Source organism: Equus asinus, chromosome 1 (assembly GCF_041296235.1).
Source record: "Equus asinus isolate D_3611 breed Donkey chromosome 1, EquAss-T2T_v2, whole genome shotgun sequence".
NCBI lineage: Eukaryota > Metazoa > Chordata > Mammalia > Perissodactyla > Equidae > Equus > Equus asinus.
This window is the reverse complement of record NC_091790.1, coordinates 149,577,093-149,599,619: the sequence shown is the minus strand read 5'-3', so window position 1 is coordinate 149,599,619 and position 22,527 is coordinate 149,577,093. Positions and strand designations below refer to the sequence as shown.

The following is a 22,527-nucleotide window of genomic DNA, read 5'->3' as shown; positions in this document are numbered from 1 at the left end:
TTTGTGCCCATCTTCCTCTACTTTATATGTGGGATGCCTACCACAGCATGGTTTGCCAAGCAGTGCCATGTCTGCACCCGAGATTCGAACCTGCAAACCCTGGGCCGCTGAAGCGTAACATGTGCACTTAACCACTTCACCACTGGGCTGGCATCAGACGTAGTTTGTTCTTAATGTCAGGAATTTGGAAGGAAAATGAGGGCAACAGTGAAATTGGGTTTAAAATGTCTTTCCTACTGACTGATTAGTTATGAAAGACTATTTTTCATTCACAGATGAAATGTTACCACTTATGAATTTTATAGGGAGAAGATATTATGCTTCATAATCTTTCATACATGGAAGTTATGGTTTTCTTCTAAGTAGTTAATTTTTTTCATATAATAAAAAGTCTGCAATAGGTGTTTCCTGACATTGATTCAGTTCCTTGATGATTCCATCAAAGATCTAGGAGCCTTTTCTCTTTAGCTCCATTGTCCTTGTTTTGTTGTCTTCTGTCCTTAAGATTGCTGCCTTATGGTCACAAGATGGCTCATGAAGCTTCAGTCACCTACAGGATGCCTTATTCCAATCAGAGGCTGAAAGAAGGGGCTGTGCCTCTTACGTCTTTTCTCTTCTAAGAGGTACACAGAAATGCCAGAATCTCCCAGCAGACACTTCCCTGTACATTTCATGGCCAGGACCAGATCACATGACTCTACGTTGCTGCAAGGGGAGCTGGGAAGACCCTTACTGAAATTGTTAAGATTGGCTCAGTCTAATCATAACCCATCACCTGAGTCTGGGCACATTGCTACCCTAAGGATAAAGCATAGGGGTAAATACTGAGTAGAAACTAACAATGTCTGTCTCATAAGGCTGTATTTTATCCTTCATTACTATAATGTAAGTAGTCCTCCTCTATATAATAAAGCAGTCCATGTATTCACTAAAAGAGAATTACCTTGTACTCTAAAATTCGTAACTCTACAAATGCCAAAATGCCTCTGTGAAGTATCTTTATTTATTGACTCTCTGTCTCTTTTACTTTCCTGGGAGAAAATTCAACTAATTTGTCAAAGATTTAATTACAGACCCAGAATAGGAATCAAATAGAACCTACCCCTCAAAATGTGTAAATATGAATTATCATAAAACTTTCCTGAAAGCAAAAGATACTCCCAAATATAAGCTGTATGGTAGTTGCATAGGCAAATGGGCACTCTCACTTTTTTGATTCTAGAGTCTTTGACAGTGAGTAGATTCTAAAGTTTGGGTCACATGTCTGTGTTACATCATTTAATCATGAGGATGTTGAAGTAAATCTTTGAAAATAAATCTAATAAATATATAATAAATATCCACTTTGTTTCAGAAACTGTGCTAGTACAATGGAGATTAAAAAGATGCAAATTAAATTCTTCCTTCAAGCTCACAGCAAAATGACATGAATTTCTCAGAAACTCAGGATAAAAAGTATTCAAAGTCTCAACAGTAAATTGGGTGTTTTTTTTGTTACCAAGATTACCAGCTTGGGAGTTCTGATATCCAAAGTATGAAGCTATAAGTACAGGTGAGTTTTAAACAAAATAAATAAAATTAACGAATATCACACCAAAAGCACTGTTTTTCCAAGTTGGGGATATAGAGAGAGAACAAATATGAGGCGATACTATTTCCCTACTTTCAAGCCAATCGTTTGGGCATTCTGAAGCTGTAGTTAAGTTACACAGGCAAAAGAAATAATGCTGTCACATTTAAAATATATTTTCACATAAACCTTACACTCAATATTCATTCTAGAGACATATGAATCAAAAACTGATTGAAGAAAAATAAAGTGTCTAGATTCATAGACGTTTATTTAGAAAATATGGTGATCTGGGCCCTGTGCTAAAGCACATGCTTCAAAGGTGTTCTGATCTCCATTTTAGAGATGTGGAAACTAACTCTCAGGGATCAGTAACTTGCACAAGTTCTCATAGGATATAAAGACATGATGGCAGTTCTGGTGGCCCTAAAGAGTTGGGGGGTAAAATTCCTGAATCCATTGTATACAGCTAATGTAGTGGTGCTCCACTCTGGCTCACATTGAATCACCTAGGGAGCTTTATAAAATCTGAATGCCTGGCCCCACCTTATACTAATTAATCCAAATCTCTGATGTTGGGGCCCAGACAGTGGTATTATAAAGCACAAAAACAAAACCCAAAAACTTCCTCCGGTGATTCTTTTGTGCAGCCCAGGTTAAGAACCACTACTTTTGCTGTAGACCTGAGGATATGATTAACTGTGTTGTTGAATCAGGGTGATCCATATCCAGTGGGTTCTTGAAGATTCAGTTCATGTGGTATTTCGTGACCTGAAAGCAAATATAGCAAGTTCCTTGTGTCTTATTTGAAATATCGTCATGTGGCATCATCTTTTCTAGCCTTTGTTCTTTTTTCTGTTTTAAAATGACTCATGCTGAACAGTACACTTCATGTTGCAACTTGGTCCTTCACATGGTTGTCCCAATGCCCATTTATCTTTGTGGTCGTGGGCGCAGCCTAAAAATTTAGAACAATGCAAGTCATTTAGAAATTCAAAACATGATTTCTGGTAATGCTTCAGGAAGTATTTTAAGGATAACTTTCTTTTCCACAGTGCCCTGGACTCCTTCCTGAAATAGATTAAAAACTGGTTATTGGCAGAGAAGAGAAATAGGTGGAAGGGCCTTGGGCTGACACTGGGAACTATGTGATTAGTCTTGATTTAAATGCTGGAAATGGCTGTTGAGTCACTTATGGCTTTTCTAATTCTGAATCTGTCTCTCTGGAATATTTATTTTAACACTTCCCAGATAAAGATATGCAAGAAAGTCTAGTGTAACTCATTCTTTTGAAAGGAATTAAGAGCCTAGTTTTGTCATGCATGCACACTCCTAATTATTCTTTCGTCCTTTTAGATAAAATGGGGGAAAAGGACAGAGGCAAATTCTCTTAGATATATTCTGATCTAGGACAGAGTCCAAATATTATGTTATCCCAGGTTTACCCAAAGCTTAGGTAGACAGATTGTTTTCCATGTTCTCTGCTTCATCACCCTGGTTCTCACAACTCCTTGAAATTTTGTATGTGTGTACGTACTTCAGAAAAATTGTACACCACACTCCCCTCCTCTGCCTAGAGCAATGTTGTTTTGCTAAAATGACTTATTTGAATCCCAAACTTACTATTGACCAGGCATGGGACTTCAGACAAATTGCTTAACTCCTCCGAGATTTTCATTCATTCATCTCTAAAATAAAGATAATGTTATCTACAGCTTACCATGTTTGCAGGAATTAAAATTACATAATTTATATAAAGCACCTAGTACAAAGTCTGGGACATGGTACCTCCTCAGTAAATATAATTTATCTTCTCTTTTCCTCCCCCTTCCGTCTATCAAAATACATTCACAGGAAGAACCTGATGCCAGCCATTTACACATAAGTGAGAGTTTGTCTTTTTTTTCATTTCCTAGGATATTCTATAGAAGTAGACTTCTAAGAATAATAATAGACAGTTATAATGCTTGTTATATACTTTACTATGAGAGTTATTGGTTAGATGGCTTATCTTCTTTATAGAAATTTATTATCAGTGAGTGGGGAAAGGTTATTTTTGTGTATGGTTGGTTGGAGAACAGAGAAGTCACTCCATGCAGGCAGCTCTCTCCTCTGCATATGAGGAAAACCAACCCGAAGTCACATTCAGTGATGTGTTTGTGCAAGCAGCAGTTAATGACCGTCATAGGACGACCTGTCATCAGAGTCTATCCGAGCTGATTCAGGGTTAAGATTAATCATGAAAGTCAGCACCCACAAGACACAGGTTCTGGGAAAGAAATTAGGCTGAACTTCTATGAAAATAGTTACAAAGAAGTAACAATAATTAGGAGAATGGAAAATATGACCTTCAGCCATTTGGTGCCCTGGTAGATATACAACACAGCTCACATCAGCCTTGAGGATGTGAGAAAATCTGCGCAGTGGAGACTTGAATGGTCTTTGAAATATTTCTCAAAGACACTCCTGGGATACTTGTCAGAAGTGCCCTAAGTATATTTTTCTAGAGACATAGAACCCTTTCTTCAAGGACCTATAGAGAAAAGGCAGACAAGGCTTTAGATTCTGCCCTCTCATCCTCTTGAAGACATACCTTACTTACAAAAGGAGATTTAGATTACATGATTGCATAAAACTTGGCACAGAGAAACTGAAAGCAAATATTTATTCTACAAGGATGGGTTAACAGTGTTACGGTAGTAAGACTTACCTTGTACAACTTTGAAGAAATGTATAGAGTTGTTAATGGAATGACATTATGATTAACAAACATAATTAACAGTGATTAAGAAATGTTAAGAAACTGCTGTGAGACACTGGCGCTGTGCCTGAGCGGTTAAGTTTACACTCTCTGCTTCAGTGGCCCAGGGTTCGCTGTTTGGATCCTGGGCACGGACGTACACACTGCTCATCAAGCCATGCTATGGAGGTATCCCACGTAGACGAATTGGAATGACTTACACTAGGATATACAACTATGTGCTGCGGCTTTGGGGAGGAAAAAAAAAGAAAAAAGAGGAAGATTGGCAACAGATGTTAGTTCAGGGCCAATCTTCCTCACCAAAAAGTATACCTTAAAAAAAAAGAAACTGCTGTCAGATTTCTGGTAAATATTTAACAACACTTGTGAATCAGACAACAAAAGTGGAATAAAGCCCCTCCTCTCTACCTCTGCTAAAAAAAAAATGTGCATTTTTCTTTTTGACCCCAAATCAGGATTTGTCCCATAGAATTGGCCTCTTTGTTACTGTATATCCTTCAAGTTTCTGGATCAGCACTATGGGGAAAGCGACACAGCCTCAAGCGAACCTCACGTAACTTTGCTCCATTTTGCTGATTTGTATAGAGAAATATAATCCCCAGTTCTTACTGATAATACCCTAAATAATGCCTTAATCCCGATTTGGACTAAGGAAAACTAAAGGTCTCTTTGCTTCTTTATCTTTTTCTCTCTATAGTATGTGTGTGTGTGTGTGTGTGTGTGTGTACATATGTATTTTTTAAAAAACATTTGTGATTTTATCGAGATCCTGGATGCCTAGACAAAGTTTCCCTGAACGCATGACTGTGTCGTTTTGAAACTTCTTTTGGTGCCGATTTTACCTGATTAGTTTTGCTCTGAAATAGCCTGGAGGTTGTGAAAGTTGATGTCACCAGGGTCCAGAGTGTTGGCACATGACTTCAAACAAGAGATCAAAGTGAATTTCCAGAGGAGTTCCAAGTGTGTTCTGTAAGTGCTGGTAAAGAGTACTAAACATTCATGATTCATTAACTGTATCTACACCGCATAGAAGGAAGTAGAGATTTGGTACTTGCCTAGTCATTAATTTGTTATCTGCCTACACTGATAGAACACATTAATTATATCAGTTGGTTTATTGACAGATCTCTACTTTGCTTTTCTGTTTTATAGACAGTCCTAGTACATAGATGCCACATGTGTTGTTCTATCCTTTACACAATTCTTAGGATGACTTTGGCCAGTCTAAACATTGCCCAAAAATTGTTTATCGTGGCTGATTTAATACTCCTCTTGAAGCATGTGTACTATTAACTTCTGCTTAAGAATCTCCAACAAGCAAACATTTACACAAAGAGGGTGATTCCCTGCTAGCTGCAGGGAGGGATCGAGCCAATGGGACCAAAATAGATATGACTGTGGCCAGGTCCCTGAGACTTTAATCACACTTAATGACCGTACAAGTTGTGCCGGGAGGAAGGAAGATGTGATGTCTCTCTGGATTATGCAATATAGCTTGTTTTTTATTTACATGGCTGCAATAGAGGGGCTACACTGTAGCTTTTTGTCCGACTCCATTTACTGGCTATTTGTAGAAAGCCATTATTTGGTGTATTTAAAAACATTAAGAATAGGGCAAGGCAAGGAAGAGGAAAGATGTTAGGATAAAGGAAAATTTCCCACAGGCATTACTAAGAATTCATTCTGCAGAAGAAGTCCTTCTCAATTGCTTCTTGCTCATGGAAATTTTTTCACCTACCTTGCCAAGGCCTTGATACTGATATCTGGGAGGTATTAAGCAATTCAGAAAGTTTATTCATCAACTTCGATTCATCTTAATTAATGAAAAAGCAGAGAAATCAAAGTTGTGTCCCTCCTCTCTCAAAAGTTCAGGATTTGTAATGCTAACGGCTTGCTCCCCACTTAGAGTAAACACATTAGTCAAATTTGATATACTGACTCATAAGTCACACATTAGGGCCAAACGTGTTCTGTTATGAGAAATTAAGACTCCCTCTTGACACATAACTTGGCTCTGAATTTGAACCAGATAAACAACATCCCTGTTTGCTGCATTTGGAAAGTAAATTGAAATATATAGGCAATGGTGATGTCTTTATCTTTCACAGATATCACTGGATTCAGGGCAAGAAGCCTTGTGTTTTGGGGGCTCCTCTTTGAAATCCATGCCCTTCCTTAGGGCTTCTGACCCAATATGTTTAAATTTGAGATTGAGGTAAATTCGAATGGCTCTGGCTGTTGCAAGGAAGCAAGAGAAAGGAGTGGAGTTGGCCTTACAGAGGTAGCTCCTGGTTCAGTGTGAGGAGCAGCCTTATTGCATGGGATTGAACCTGAACTTGAACACCTCAGAGACTGCCCCAGTCTAGCCATTGGAACCAAAGCATAAGAGCCAGGACGAATGCACTACCCGTGATCTGCAATCGTATTATTTTGGTAACTATGAATCAGCAATGCTAAAAATACTTTTTATTTTTAACTAAAATATTTGAGATCTGAAGAAAGAGCAAACTAACCACTGACTCATTCCACTAAAGGAAAGCTTCAAAGAAGTTACCCAATGAAGACAATGTATTGCCTGGCTTTCCACAAGAAAAACAAATATCTGGTGCTTTTCAATTAAAAAAATAAATCTAAGAGCAGAGTTTTCTTCTTTTCTGAATTCAAGAGACTCCTTTAAGTTATGATGACATTATATTAATCTCAATTTTTTTGTGGGAATTTTAGATTTTAGCTATCTTTATAGATAGCTTTTTATATCTCTATAGAAGTTTTCTAAATAGAGATTTTTCCAACTCCTGTAAATGTCAAAGCCACACTCACCTGTCTCCTGTGTCCTTAGAAGTGCTTGTCCCTTGCTCATTTTTCCTCTAGGGTCAGGCTGACCTTGGGGTGCTGAATCCCAAGGAGACCAGACCCTGGTTAAGAGCAACTAGACTGTGTCAGCAAAGTTACCATGTGGCACCAGGCTGTGCTTGGCAGGGATGTGAAGGAAGAACTTATGGGCTGTGGCAATATGTTTGATGAAGCCCATTGGGTCTGGAAATCAATTAATAAGTATCTATTGAGTCTTCTGATTTTCTTTTTTAAATAGCATAAGCATCTCCTATGTGCCAAACACAATTCTATACTATCTCTTAGTACCCTTGGCTTCACACACTATAATATACTTTGATTCCTTCCTTCATTCACTTATAATAACAACAGCATGGTCTAATAGAAAGTAGCAGGATTTTTAAATAAGAGTTCCAAGTTTGTATTTTTTTAATCTTTTTAAAAAATTATGATTATTATTATTTGTGTATTTTTTTTTTTTTTGAGGAAGATTAGCCCTGAGCTAACATCTGCCACCAATCCTCCTCTTTTTGCTGAGGAAGACTGGCCCTGAGCCGACATCCATGCCCATCTTCCTCTACTTTATATGTGGGACGCCTACCACAGCATGGCTTACCAAATGGTGCCATGTCTGCACCTGGGATCTGAACTGGCAAACTGCAGGCTGCCGAAGCGGAACGTGCACACTTATCCACTATGCCACCGGGCCGGCCCCCTGAGTTCGTATTTAAGCACTAGCTCTCACTTGTGTGAGCTTTGGCTACTTATATTTCCTGAATCTCAGATTACTGACATAAGAATAAAAGCATCTCCTATATTTAAAATAGTTGGCAAACAGTAAATTTTTTATGGAGTTCTCATTTTCTACATGAGGAAACTAAGGGAAATGGCAGCAGTAAAAAGAAAATAAAGAAATGGAGGTAAGTTTAGAAAATACTATTTGTGAGGAAAAATGAAAGGCCATTGTGACACAGGCAGCTTAAGAACCAATTGTATCTCAGAACTGGGGCCTAGACTTCCCTGCCTGCTTGTGTGGTTTGATTGACAGTAAATGGGCCATCTTTATTCTCTCTATTAGAACCATCTGTCACAGGGCAGAGCCCATCCTTTGTGTATCAGGAAGAGTAGGCCTGTATTCTTGGTGAGAGGACAGGTAGTTTGTGTGGCATTGTTGTCCTGGTCTGCATTGGGAGTTGTTTATCTAGGGCCCGTAGTACCTGAAAGAAAGTTGGGCAGAATGCTGCAAGGTGCTCTTGGGCATGGCCTTTTCTTTCTGCCAAGGCTGCATTAGTTTACATAAAGCTGAGAGAAACAGAGGGCTAGATAGACAGGTTCTTGGAAGGGGAAGAGATCACCAAATGGCTCATTTTATTTTTAAAGTGTTTTCTAATTTTTATCTCTCTTCTTTTGCCATAATGCTTCTTGATTTATTTTTAAAAATGAACTTGGTCTACTTAGCTGCTCCAGAGTCAGCTCTAACCTGGCCAGGAGTCAGCCAAGGTTGAAAAACAGCAATGCATCATGTCAGGGCTCTTGGCTAAAGCAGAGTGAGCGTGGAAGTTCCTGGGATCCACGGAGGTGGTAGGGCACAGAGTCTCTGAGATCACAGAATCAGTAAGTGCCCGCTTCATAAATGGGGTTAAATTATTCCAGCGCAGAACCTGTTTCTGCTCTGCTACTTTATATAGCCTTTGGGGGCAGGTACCTAGGTGCAGCCTGCAGCCAGAAAGTTAGATATCTACAGGTACAATTTACCCCTCATCAAGGAAAAACACTAAAATTGCTTCAACTGGCAGGCCAGAAGGAAGTGGAGACTATGGGGCAGGAGATAGTCTGAATGAAGAGAAGGAATGCATAAAGTTGTGTAATCTACGCAGAGGAAATTGAAAGTTGATTATGTTCAGATGGTTCACAGAATGTTGATTAATTCCAATAGTGATAGCAGCTAGTTGCAAGAGCGACATCCTTCAGTGCATGAGCCATGCTACGAACTAGTTTATAACCGGAGGGGTTGGGCTTAGATAGAAGTATGTGTGGTTTATCTGGAAGAACAGTAGCCAAGGCAGAGTACACAGGCAAAGATACAGTTCGTTGGGTAGACCAGTGGATGGAGAATGAGGAAGTTCTCTTCTTATTGCTTCTAAATTTTAGTGATATAGGAAACAAGGTTATCAGCTGATGATGAGAAGAGAAAGGGTTGTGGGAGGTATGACTGAGAAGTGAGTGGCAGAGAGAACAAGATCATTGGAGGTGAGGTGGTCAAGGAACTGGAAGGCAGAGATAACAGAAAGATTTTCGACAGGGATACGAAGATCACAAGAACTGTTAAAAGACCGGTGATGGAGAGACAATGAGCCGTGAGCTAAACTTTTCAAGAAATGAGGGGAAGTCAGATGGATCTCTGTAGATGGCTGCAACAAGGAGAGACACTGAGTGCTGTACTCCCAGGCATGACTTTTAAATTTCTGAAAGTCTTTTTTGAGACGGGAAGAACAAAGATCTGGAAGCAGCATTAAATAGCAAGGAGGACAGCTACCCTACTTCCTAGTCTAGTAGTGCGGGGATTTGATAGATAAACAGCAACCTTATGGAAAGGCTATAAGAGAAGTAGTGTTCTCAAGGGAATCCAAATTTCAGATGCAGCAAGAAGGTGAAGAGAACATTCACATAGGAGGCTGAGGATACATGGGGATTTTGCTGATGACAGATTGGGAGTGCCAGAGAATGGAGAAGAAGAAGGAAGATGAGTGTGAGTCAAATTAGGGGACAAACAAAGCCATATGGAAATGACATTCTGGGTGATGAGGGATGACCTGGGAATTTTAGGAGAATAAAAATATTCTTATGAGCACATTTTTTTAGTGGGGGGAAAATGTAGGGCTATAAAATTTAACTTTGTTGTCGTCATCATCGTCATCATCAGACTGGTTCAGTGCTTGTCACTTTGAATACAGATTTGTTCTTTAGTGTAGGTTCTGTCTTCTAGACCACATTTATTACTATTGATCTCCTAGGCTTGAAATAATCTCAGAGGCCTTTTAGTTCATTCCTGCATGTGTATGTGTGTGTGTTTGGTTACTTTTATGGAGGTATAATTTATATATGGTAAGAAGAGAGAGTCACCCTTTTTAGTGTATCATTTTATGAGTTTTGACAAATATGTATACCACCAACACAAGATCAGAAATAGTTCTAACAGCTCTCAAAATTCACTTGTGCTTGTAGTCAACACCTTATTTCTACCTATTTCTTATTTGTTCAAATCTTTTAAAAAGTTTTTCTTATTACTGAGTTCTGAGAGTTCATTACATATTCTAGATACAGGTTCTTTACCTATCATGTCTTTCAAAAACATTTTATCCAAGTCCTTGGTTGTATCTTCATTTTCTTACCAGTGTATTTGGAAGAGCAGATGTTTATATTTTGATAAATTTCAATTTATCAATTTCCTTTTTTAATGGCTTGTGCTTTTGGTTTTGTATCTAAAAAATCACTGCCTAACACAAGGTCACAAATACTTTTTTAAAGTTTTCTTCTAGGAGTTTTATAGTTTATGGTTTTATGTTTAATTCTATAATCCATTTCAGGTTAATTTTTATGCATAGTGCATGATAAAGGTCAGGATCATTATTTTTTGTATATTGATGTCCAATTTTTCCAGCACCATTTGTTGAAAAGACTATCTTTTCTTATTTGAATTCCCTTTGCCCCTTTGGCAAAAAATTAGTTGACCATATTTGTGTGGGTAAAATTATGACCTCTCTATTTTATTCCATTGATGTAGTTAATACCACACGTTCTTGATTACTGTTGCTTTATAGAAAGTCTTGAAATTAGGCAGTGTGAGTACTTCAACAGTCTTGAGTCTTCCAATACACGAACATGGTAAATATCTCTACTTATTTAGGTCTCCTTTCATTTCCTTCATCAGATCTTAAATTTTCAACGTATAGGTGTTGATTATCTTTTATTAGATTTATACCTAATAATTCCATGTTTTTTGGTGCTATTATAAATATACTTTATAAAGAATTTTACAATAAAAATTCAATTTCCAATTGGTTATTGTAAATATATCAAAATGAAATTGATTTTTTATGTTGGCCTGGATCTGTGATACTCTACTAGAGTTTTTGTAGGATCTTTGGGATTTTCTCTGTTGTGTGCAAGTAGTAAGTTTGGCTTTGTTCCTTTCCAATTCTTACAGCTTTTATTTATTTTTGTCTCCTTATTGCACTGACTACAACTTCCAGTATGGTCTTAAATAGGGGTGGTGAGTGTGAGTACCCTTGACTTTTTCATGATCTTGGGGGGAAACATTCAGTCTTTAAGTCTGATTTAGCTGAACTCTTTTCATAGATGTGCTATGTCAGACTGAGGTGTTCCCTTTTATTCCTAGTTGTCTGAGAATTTTTGTTATTAATGGATGTTGATTTTTTTATTTTTGGTGAGGAAACGTGGCCCTGAGCTAACATCTGTTGCCAATCTTCCCCTTTTTTGCTTGAGGAAGATTGTCCCTGAGCTAACATCTGTGCCAATCTTCCTCTATTTTGTATGTGGGATGCCACTACAGCATGGCTTGATGAGCAGTGTGTAGGTCCATGCCCAGGATCCAAAACAATGAACCCTGGGCCACCGAAGTGGAACAAGAGAATTTAACCACTGTGCTACTGGGATGTCCCCAATGGATGTTGAATTTTATCAAATGATTTCTCTGCATCTATTGAGAAAATCCCATGGTTTTCCTTTTTTTTTTTTAAGATTGGCACCTGAGCTAACAACTATTGCTAATCTTTTTTTTCCCCCTGCTTTCTCTCCCCAAATCCCCCCAGTATATAGTTGTATATTTTAATTGTGGTCCTTCTAGTTGTGGCACATGGGATACCGCCTCAACATGGCCTGATGAGCAGTGCCATGTCTACGACCAGGATCCAAACCCTGGGCTGCCAAAGTGGAGCCCATGAACTTAATCACTTGGCCACGGGGCTGGCCTCTGGTTTTCTTTTTAAGTTTGTTCATATAGTGAATTACATTGATTAATTTTCTAATGTTGAACCAGCTCTGTATTTCCAGGATAACTTCACTTGGTCGTGATGTATTATTATACTTTGGATATATTGCTGGATTTTATTTGCTAAGATTTTGTTGAGGACTTTTGCATTTATGTTGATGGAGGGTAATGGTTTGTAGTTTTGTATTCATTGTAAGTTCTTCATCTCGTTTTGGTGTCAGGGTAATGCAGGCCTCATAATGTGAGTTGAAAAGTATTCCCTTCTCTAGTTTTTGGAAGATTTTGTGTATAATTCATATTATTACTTCCTTATGTTTTTGGTAGAATATGCCTGACAATCCATCTGGTCCTGGACTTTACCTTGCTGGAAAGTTTTAACTACAAAATCAATTTTTTTGAGGGGATATATAGTTGTTTAGCTTATCTATTTCTTCTTGAGTAAGCTTTGGCAGTTAGTGTCTTTCAAGGAATTTGTCCATTTGTTTGGAGTTATTGTTGAATTACTGATATTTGTGTCTCCTCTCAGCCCTTCTGTCACCTTCTCTCTCCTTCTCTTTTTCTGAGAACCTGCTTAGAGATTTTATTAATTTTAATGATCTTTTTAAAACAAACAGTTTTTGGTTTCACTGATTCTCTACATTACTTTTCTTTTAAAAATTTTATTGGTTTTTCTCCTCTCATTTTAAAAATTTCCTTCATTCTTCTTGTTTCAGGTTTAATTTATACCCTATTTCTAGTTTCTTAAGGTGGAAGCTTAGATAATAAATTCAAGAAGTTTCTTCTTTTCTAATATAGATATTTAATGCTACATATTTCCCTTGTGACCTTCTTTTTGACCCATGTGGTATCTATGTTTGTTGTTTAATTTACAAATATGCGGAGATTTTCAATATCCTTTTGTTATTGATTTCTCGATTGGTTCTTTTAGTATCATAGAATATACTTTGTATGACTTCAGTAATCATAAATTGGTTGAGATTTATTTCATGGACCAGAATGTGATCTATCTTGCCAAATGTTTCTTGTGTATTTGAAAAGAATAGGTATTCTGTCGTTGTTGGGTGGTTTGTTTTATAAAAACCAATTAATTCAAGTTGGCTGCTAGTTTTGTTCAGGTTCTGTATTCTTACTGATTTTCTTTCTACTTGTTTTATCAAATACAGAGATAGAGGAATATTTAAGTCTCTAACTCTAATTGTGGATTTGTCCATTTCTGCTTTCAGGACTATCAGTTTCTGCATTTGCATTTTTAATCTTTGTTGTTAGGTGCATATGCATTTAGGATTATAACAGCACTCTTTAACACTAAAAATAGTCCTTGTTTTGAAATCCACTTTATCTGACATTAACATAATCACTGCATCTTTCTTTTGATTAGTGTTTGCATGATATATCTTTCCCACACTTTTGCTTTTAACGTATTTGAGACTAGATTTAGACTGATTTTTATTCTCACCAGTATATATTTGTGTCTTGTTTCTTTCCTTTTCTAATCTGATAATCTTTGATCTCTGATTTTTATATAGTTTGTTTTGGTCATTTGCCTTTAATATAATTATTGATACAGATGGATTAAAGTCTACCATCTTGCTTGTTGTTTTTTATTTCATTTTTCTTTGTCCTGTTTTTTCTGCATGTTTTTGGACTGAGTATTTTTTTTTTTTTTTGTAGGAAGATTCACCTGGAGCTAACATCTGTGCCAATCTTCCTCTACTTTGTATGTGGGATGCCTCCACAGCATGGCTGATGAGTGGAGCAAGTTCACACTGAGGATCTGAACTTGCAAACCTGGGCTGCCGAAGTGGAGCATAAAGAAATTTAACCAGTCAGCCACGGGGCTGGCCCCCTGGATTGAGTATTTTTAAACTTCCATTTTACTTATTTCCATTATTGGATTATTACTTTTACTGCTTTTTAAAAATGTTTGATCTCATGTGCTAGCATTGGCAGTATACATCTCTAATTACTTGCATTCTATCTTCACATAATAGGTAGGTTGAAGACTCACAACAGTATACTTCCAATTCCACCTTCCCTGCCTTTGAGCTATTGTTGCTATAGATTTTACTTTTATATAGTGTATAAAGGCATGATAAATTTGTGCTGTTTTTGCTTTAGACAATTTTCTATTAGTGTCATTAAAAATAAAAAAACTCTTTTGTGTTTACTTTCATTTTAACCATTTCTAGAGATCTTTAATGCTCTGTATAAATCTAAGCTTGTGTCTTATATTATATTCTTTCTGCCTGAAGAACTTCCTTTTACACTTTATAGTGCATGTGTACTGGTAATGAATTCTTTCATCTTTTCTTTGTCTGAAAAAGATGTTAATTTGCCTCATTTTTGAAGGATATTTTTGTTGTGTATAGAATTCTCAGTTGCAATTTTTTTCTTTCAACATGTCTTCTTATTCTCATACTTTCTGATGAGAAATCTGTTGTCAGTTTTACCTTCATTCCTCTATATGTAATGTGCCCTTTTTCTCTGGTTGTTTTTAATATTTTCTTTCTCTCTCTCTCTTTTTTTTTTTTGCTTTTCACTGCCTTGTATATATGTGTATTTTTTTTTAATTATTTATCCTGCTTGGGAATCTCTGAGCTTCTGGAATATGTGCATTTGATGTGCTTCATTATTTTTGGAAAATCGTTAACCATCATCCTTCAAATATTTATTCTGTCCATTCTCTCTCTTAACTTCTTCTAGATTTCAGTTGGTGTATGTTAGACCATTTGATATCATCTTATAGCCCTTGGATGCTCTCATCTGTTTCATTCAGTCTCTGTCTCTTTGTATTTCAGTTTAGGTAATTTCTATTGACCTATCATTAAGTTTGCAGATTGTTTTATTTAGCTGTATCATGTCTATTAAAGTAAAAGTTGAGGGCATTCTTCTTTTGTTTCTGTGTATTTGTTTCTAGCATTGTCATTTGACCCTTTCTTATAGTTTTCATATCTCCACTGAAATTCAATATCTGTTCATGCATGTTGACCTCCAATCCTGCTAGAGCCTTTCACATGTTTGTTATAGTGATTTTAAATTTACTATATGGTGGCTCAACATGTGGGTCATCTCTGGATCTATCAGTTGCTTTTTCTCTCGTCAGTAGGTTGTTTTGTTCTTGCTTTTTTGTATGTCTCATAATTTTTCATTGAATAGTGAGTATCATGTGTAGAACAGTAGAGAGTGAGATAACTACTATTTCTGCTTGGAAATGGGTCTACCTGTCTTCTGCTAGGCTGTTATTGTGGGGTGTTAGGTCAGTCTATTCAGAAGTGAGCAGGGTTTGGGTTTTGCTGTTGCTGTGGGTTCATTCACTATATCCCTGGCTTCAAATTCCTCTAGCATTACCTCCTGTTTGGGGTGGGGTCTTGTTTGCCATTGGTTTTTGTTGTTGTTGTTGTTAAGGAAGATTGGCCCTGAGCTACCATCTCTTCCCTATCTTCCTCTTTTTGCTTGAGGAAGATTGTCCCTAAGCTAACATCTGTGCCAGTCTTCCTCTATTTTAGGAGTGGGATGCTGCCACAGCATGGCTTGATGAATGGTGTGTAGGTCTACACTCAGGATCTGAACCTGTGAACACCAGGCCACCAAAGTGGAGCATGTAAACTTAACCACTACACTACCAGGCTTGCCTTTGCCATTGGATTTTCTTAATGTTTCTGCTCCACCTTGAGCAACAGACCTTCTCTGTGTACCTATACCTCAGAGGGGGTTTCTCTTCATTCTTGCCACTCCCACAGTGGTAAACTGCTGTTCCTTGTTATTTTGATTCTTGTTACCCCATGGGGGAGAAATGCTTTCTGTTTTATTAGTGGAGAACCATGGAGTTATGGAGAAGAATGACTGAGATGGTACAAATTCTCCATGCATCTACAATTTCCAGTGGTTCTATACTTTCATGCTGGCTCACCCCTTGGACTTTAGGGATTCATTAAAATTTTTAACTGGGTTTGTCTTACTCCTTGTGTGGCAGCCCTGGCTTCCTTCTCTTCCCATTAGTAAGCCCATGCTTGTATTGCTCAGATTCCTTCTCTTTTGAAGAGAGTTGTCTTTTCTTGGGCTCTAGACTAGTTGAATACCCTGTGACTTCAGTTCTATGGGCTCAAGACAAATCAAGATTTGTAGTTTACCCAGCCTTTTCTAGTTGATAGGGTAGAAGTGACATTTTTTCCTACATTTCTACATCCCAAGAAGAAGTCAGAAGTAAGTATAATCTTTTAAATAGAAGATTTTTAGCATTTTTCACTTTTTCACATCAGTATGGATGTTGAAACTGTTTTGATCTTGATTATTTTGTATTTATTCTGATCAAAAATAGAGCTTGTTTTATGAAGCTCTGAGCCCAGCCTGTACAATGTCAAAAGAAGACAACTGTACATTCTACAGAAGGTGACTCTACATGAAAGAACCACATCCTTGGGCAGTGAGTTTTCCCCATAGCCACTGGGGTATTCTGCTCACTATTTACTGCCAAATTATGGACATAATGAGTCACAGGCACATTTCTAAATATATCAACAGCCCTGCAAAGTGTTTCAGGGGCACATCCATCAATTATGGTCATGAGAAAGGTCATAATAGTACAGGCTTTCATCATAATTCAGCTCTCCCTCCCCAATCTGCCTTGGGTGTATTGAAATACTGTGATTGTTCAGTTAGAAACAGTGTTCATTTTTGAAGACGACTTACTGGAAATGAATAAAATATCTGAGGGAGGCTACCCCATTTAAAGGCCTACTTCCTCATTCAAAAGCTTTTTGTGTAATAAAAGTATCTCAAAAACTCTTCTGTGAGATTTACCAATCTCATTCCTTCTAAACCATTGATTAGAATCCACAACTTCAACTGAAGAAAAGAGTCTCTGTGGACTTGGATGCCAGCCATTTTCACTGAATTCCTCTCTCATACACTCCTGTTAATAACAAAAACATTGTTAATAAAACTGCTGTGTCCCTTCTTTCCAGCATGGTGGGTTTTTCTGAAAATACAACCCTGGCAGCCTCAGACAATCTATAAAGTCCTCTGACATTTTAATGTGGCTATAAAATAGGGTGGAATCTTATAGAAAGCTACCCAAAAAATTAACCTTGGATAAAAGAAAATTGTTCTGAATCCCATTTCTGTGAATAGTGTTCACTTCATACCAAAAACAATGATCCTGGCATTTTTCCACAGCCTATGTAAATAAAATCAGATAACAGGGATTAGGAAATCAGAAAAAACTTCAAAATTAAATATCAAAAGATCTTCTAAAGCCAATACTCTTAACCTAACATTTTTTAGTTTTATTATCTCCTTGGTAAACTGTAATTTAAAGCAGTTCATGCTTTCCTTTGTTGACTTTTAGTCCAAAATCATATGGATTTGTTAAACCTCAGGAGATTATTTATTAAAATGGTTAGTTTCCATGTTCTGCCCAGGTTATGGCATATCAGTTTTCCCCTAAAGATTAAGGGTCATATTTTCCATGTGCTATTTAGATAGACAAAGAATTCCAAAAAGAAGTTGCATTTCTTTCTTGCCTGCTTATAATTTGAAACTCATACATTTCCCCCTCCAATTAATTTGGAGTCTTTTTTTTTTACAGCACTTCATCACTTGTTATACATTCTGCACGTATTTGTACTAATGATGAGTGATGAGGTTCTTAAACTACTAAGTTTATGATCACCCACAGATCTGTGAAGATCTGGAAGCACATCATAAGTCTTTTGACACAAAAGTAGAATATATTTACTTTGGAAGAACAGCAACATTAGTGAAGACCAAACCATTTGGATATATTTTTGTTTGTACTAGAACTAAATTAATCAAACCAGAAAAAAATTGCCTAGCAACATCTGACATTAAAAAGATTCCATAACAAAAACTAATCCACATGGAGGATAAGAGAGAAGACAGCTCAAGCCTTGTCTAGATAAGAGTCACAGTCTGTAAATGGAGCTGCCTTTAACCCTAAAGAGAGAAGGTAGGAAAGAAATTAGAGTTAGATACAGAGGAAGAACTAAGTTAATGTAGGCTAACATATATTGAGTGCCTACTAGATGTCAGATCTTGCACTAGGAGCATTATGTATATCTCATTTAATTCTCACAAAACCGACTATCTCCATTTACAGATAAGCAGAGCAATGTAATTAAAGACTAGCCAACTCATAAAGCCCAGCATCTGTCTTTTTAGATTCTTACTAGATTCTTTTCACTTATAGGAACCTAGACAAATGGATTATCTTCAAATTGTAGCCAGAAAGAGATGTACTTTGGAAATAGATATTTTTACATGTTTGAAGTGGAAAGACTTACTCAGAAAGTTAATTAGAATGTTCAATTTTTCAAACTTTTTAATTGATCGAGTTCTTTTTATTGAAACAGACACATTGGTGGTGGGCCATGTTCAGGCAGTCTTCTGGGGAGGCAGCACTGATGGGCGACGCTGGCCATGGCTACTGTCACTTTGTGGGGAGAGTATTGGGAGAGTGAGAACCAAGAAGTGATGTTTGGGCTGGGGTTGGAGAGTCTTCCAAAAAATAAACTTTAAATCTTGTAAATCTCAGAATTAAAGTTATTTTCTTTGTACTAAAAAAACCATAGAGAGAGATCAAGACTGATTTATAGTAGAGGAAATAAGATAGCAGCTAAAAAACAAATGAAAGAAATTTTAAGATGTAGCATTCTACCAGGGCAAGGGATTGGGGGATATATTATCAATGTATTAATATGAAGGCATGCTTTAGTAGTAGATGGAAACCCAGCAATGGTCAATATTTGATGGCATAGATGACCTGGTTTCTGAGACATTTGATTTATAGGATGTTGGTTTCTTTTTGGTTGTGTGAGGCCATGGAAAAAGTATGCATCCAGTGAAAAATGGGAATTTTGTGTGAGTTTCACACTGCTGGTAATCTGCATGCTCAATCTTTGTCATTTTATTTGTTCATGAATCTTTTGTTATTTTGCTTCAAGAATCATTTGGCAAGCTGTAGGGTCTTTTCTATACGGCAACATTGCTGAGAATGCTGGTAGAATATGGGGAGAATATGCCAGGGTAGAAAGTAATGACCTGTTCAGGGCTTTCTGAAACTGTGACTATGATTAGCTTTCAACATGTAATCAACCATCTTGTGACTTGCATGGTTTAGACATTTACATGGCTTTTGTGGTTGGTTACATTTTTGGTGTGTGGGTATGTATGTTTGAGTGTGTGTAGGTTTTTTTCTCCTGTGTGCCATGATCCAACCCATTCAGCACCCTGTAGATTTTTACCTCCGCAGTCTCAGGGGATTATGATACTCAGAAAAAATTAAAAAGGAGGAGAGAATCCTTCAAATTACAGCCTCTCCAGTAGGCTTGGCTCTTCTCTGCCACCCCTGACCTCTCTCCTAACAGGTTACTGTGTTCTCTTTAGAGTGAACAAAACTAGGCTTCCCTTCAGAACTCTTTATCCAGTCTACCTGGAGCTGTCAAGAAGGTCATGTTATCCAGGCCAGAAAGAAAAATCAGAATGAGATAAGAGTGGGATCTTAGAAATGCTTAATAAGTTTAATTCTGTTCTTCAAATTTGGCAGGGAAAAATTTTGTCTTTTTTGGCAGAAAGGGAGGACATCCTTTATGTTCATCTTTGGACTGAATCCATCAAGAATGAACAGCCTAATGAATTGGCTCCCTAAGAATCACTTGGCCTAACTTCTAACAGTATTATGAAATATATATATTCTTTCTACTGAATCTCCTCAGCTTCAGTCTGTCTTCCCTTATCTGTCTTTGCACTTTTTCTCCCCTGAAAACATACCCAAAGACATATCCCTAGTAGATGAAACATTCCCCCCTGGGTCAGTGGGCTCAGGGATGCAACTCTCCCGTTCCTGTATCGCTCAGTTATCTGTAAGTCCTCCTGGCTGGCTTCCTAGGTGCTTTGGTAGGAATTAGCCTCAAGGAATCTGGAATTCTCAAATCCAGCCCATGAATATTATTTAGTTATCAAGTTTATCAAGTCCAAGAGAAAAACAGAGTTATGATAGTCTTCTAGCATGTTTTTAAAAAATTCCACAGGATCTGAAACAGACATATTATTCTCACGAGGAAAAGGTGCTTTTACTTTTATATGTATTATAAGTAAAAATAGTTTTGTATAATCAGAGATCTAGAAGAGTTTTATCTTTAAAAAGGAAAAAACAACATTTAAAAGTGTTTAGTGATGTTGTCTAAGAATCCTGGGTTTTTTATTCTCCTGCCCTCTTTATTATTTATTGTCATTACTTATTTTGTGGTAGTAATTCTTATCATAAGATCTACCCTCTTAGCAAATTTTTAAGCATCCAATACAGTCTTTTTAGCCATGGGCACTATGCTGTACAGTAGATCTCTAGGACTTACTTGTCCTGTACCTCTGGATCTTAGTACCCTTTGACTAACACTTTCCCATTTCTCCCTCCCTCCAGCCCCTGGCAACCACCATTCTACTCTCTGTTTCTATGAATTTGACTATTTTAGATTCCTTGTATAAATGTATGCTGTAGTATTTTTCCTTCTGTGTCTGGCTTATTTCACTCAGCATAATGTCTTCCGGGTTCATCCATGTTGTCACAAATGGCAGGATTTCCTTCTTTTTAAAGACTGAATAAACGTATACTATATTGTATGTATGTGCTACACTTTCTTATCCGTCCTTCTGTAGATGGACATTGAGGTTCTTCCATGTCTTGGTTATTGTGAACATTGCTGCAATGAACATGGGAGTGCAGATCTCACTGCGAGATACTGATTTCAATTCTTTTGGATGTATACCCAGAAGTGGAATTGCTGCATTGTATGGTAGTCCTAGTTTTAATTTTCTGAGGCATTCTCATACTGTTTTCCACAGTGGCTGTACCAATTTACCTTCCCACCAAAGTGCACAAGGGTTCCCTTTTTTCCACATCCTGGGTTTTGAAGGTTACTCAGAGGAAAGTATCATCACAGCTTATTATAACTGATTTCAATAGAAACTTGGACATTTTGGAGTAAATATTTGATATGTGGAAAATATTTTTGAAGCTTTACATTTAGATAGAATCTCTGGATACAGTGGTTGATTTCTTATGAACCAGTTGTGAGAAGGCCTTATTTACAGTAGGACCAGCTGTATGTCAGTGTTTGGGTCAGGCAATTCCAGGTAGAACTGGAAAGGAGGCGGAGTTTGGTCTTGTTGTCCCTGGCTGCTGCTTCATGCATCCTTCTGCTCACCCTTCTTAGTAGCACATCCTCTTCCTTCAGTAATCCAAGAGCTTCACACTGAAGTGTCATAGAACAGGTGATGGATAGCATGATCCGTCGGGTATAACTGTGGGGCCCAAGGATCTTCTGCAGGTCAGGATTTGGACCTTTCTTATTCAGACCTACCTCTTCAAATGCCTTATCACCAACTAAAGATTTTTCTGGAAGTGTGTGTGTGGGCGCACACAAAAGAGAAACGAGGTGTGGGGAATGGAATGGTGCCTGTGATCTTCAGACCCAAGTGTTTCATAGGTGATTCCTGCTTATTATCTTTCCATATTCTTCACACACAAACACCCCTGGAGTGTAGATTTGTTAAGCACAGTACCACAGGAATGTTGGTTTTCTGTTTACTTGTTCTAAATTGACTAGGGGCTAATTCCACCTGGAATCCTAAATTTTCAAACAATGCTGAGCTGTTAGGGCAATGGCTTGGTTGGTGAGGACATGCCCAACAGGGAAGACCCATTCTCCCTGTCTGCAGACCTTCCTTAATCCCTACAGCTGAGGACTTGTGTTGTGGGGAAGGGAAGTCTCCCTTTGGAAAATGTTTCAATAATTACATTGTATTCCTTAGTCATTGACTCTCCTTTGCTTTGGAAGTAGACACACTGTCATATTGATGCTGAAGGCCTTTTTAGTGGGTCTCATAAAGGCTACTCATTTTGCTCCTTATGATAAAAGGAATACAAATTCAACTCAGAAAATTTGAATAACACCAAAGAATGAAAAAAAAAAAAAGAGATACTTATAATCTAACTACCCAGAGATAATTTTTCTTAATATTTTGGTGACTATCTTTCCAGTCCTTTTAAGAAAGGGATGTGTGCATATGTGTGTGTGTGTATGTAGAGAGGGAGTGGGTAGGCGGGGGTGGTGATATATATTTGTCATAGAGCTTTGTAGCCTCTTTCATCTTTTAGCTCATTGTCAACATTTTCCCATGATAATTATATTTTCCATAATAATAAATATTCCAACCGGGGCAATTTTCACCGCTGGAGGACATTTGGTAACATCTGAAAACAGTTTTTGCTTCTGGCATCTACTGAGTAGATGCTGCTAAAGCTAGGGATGCTGCTAAACATTCTACAGTGCACAG

General features: G+C 37.5%; 1 long non-coding RNA gene across 1 annotated transcript in view; it reads left to right on the top strand.

The window, feature by feature from the left end:
* Positions 1-1,552, top strand: part of LOC139045269 (uncharacterized) — a 48,516-nt gene extending 46,964 nt beyond the window's left edge. Inside the window, exon 4 of the long non-coding RNA XR_011503307.1 lies at positions 1,355-1,552. This is a non-coding gene — a long non-coding RNA (uncharacterized lncRNA). The remainder of the gene's footprint in view (positions 1-1,354) is intronic.
* The last annotated feature ends 20,975 nt before the right edge of the window (positions 1,553-22,527 follow it).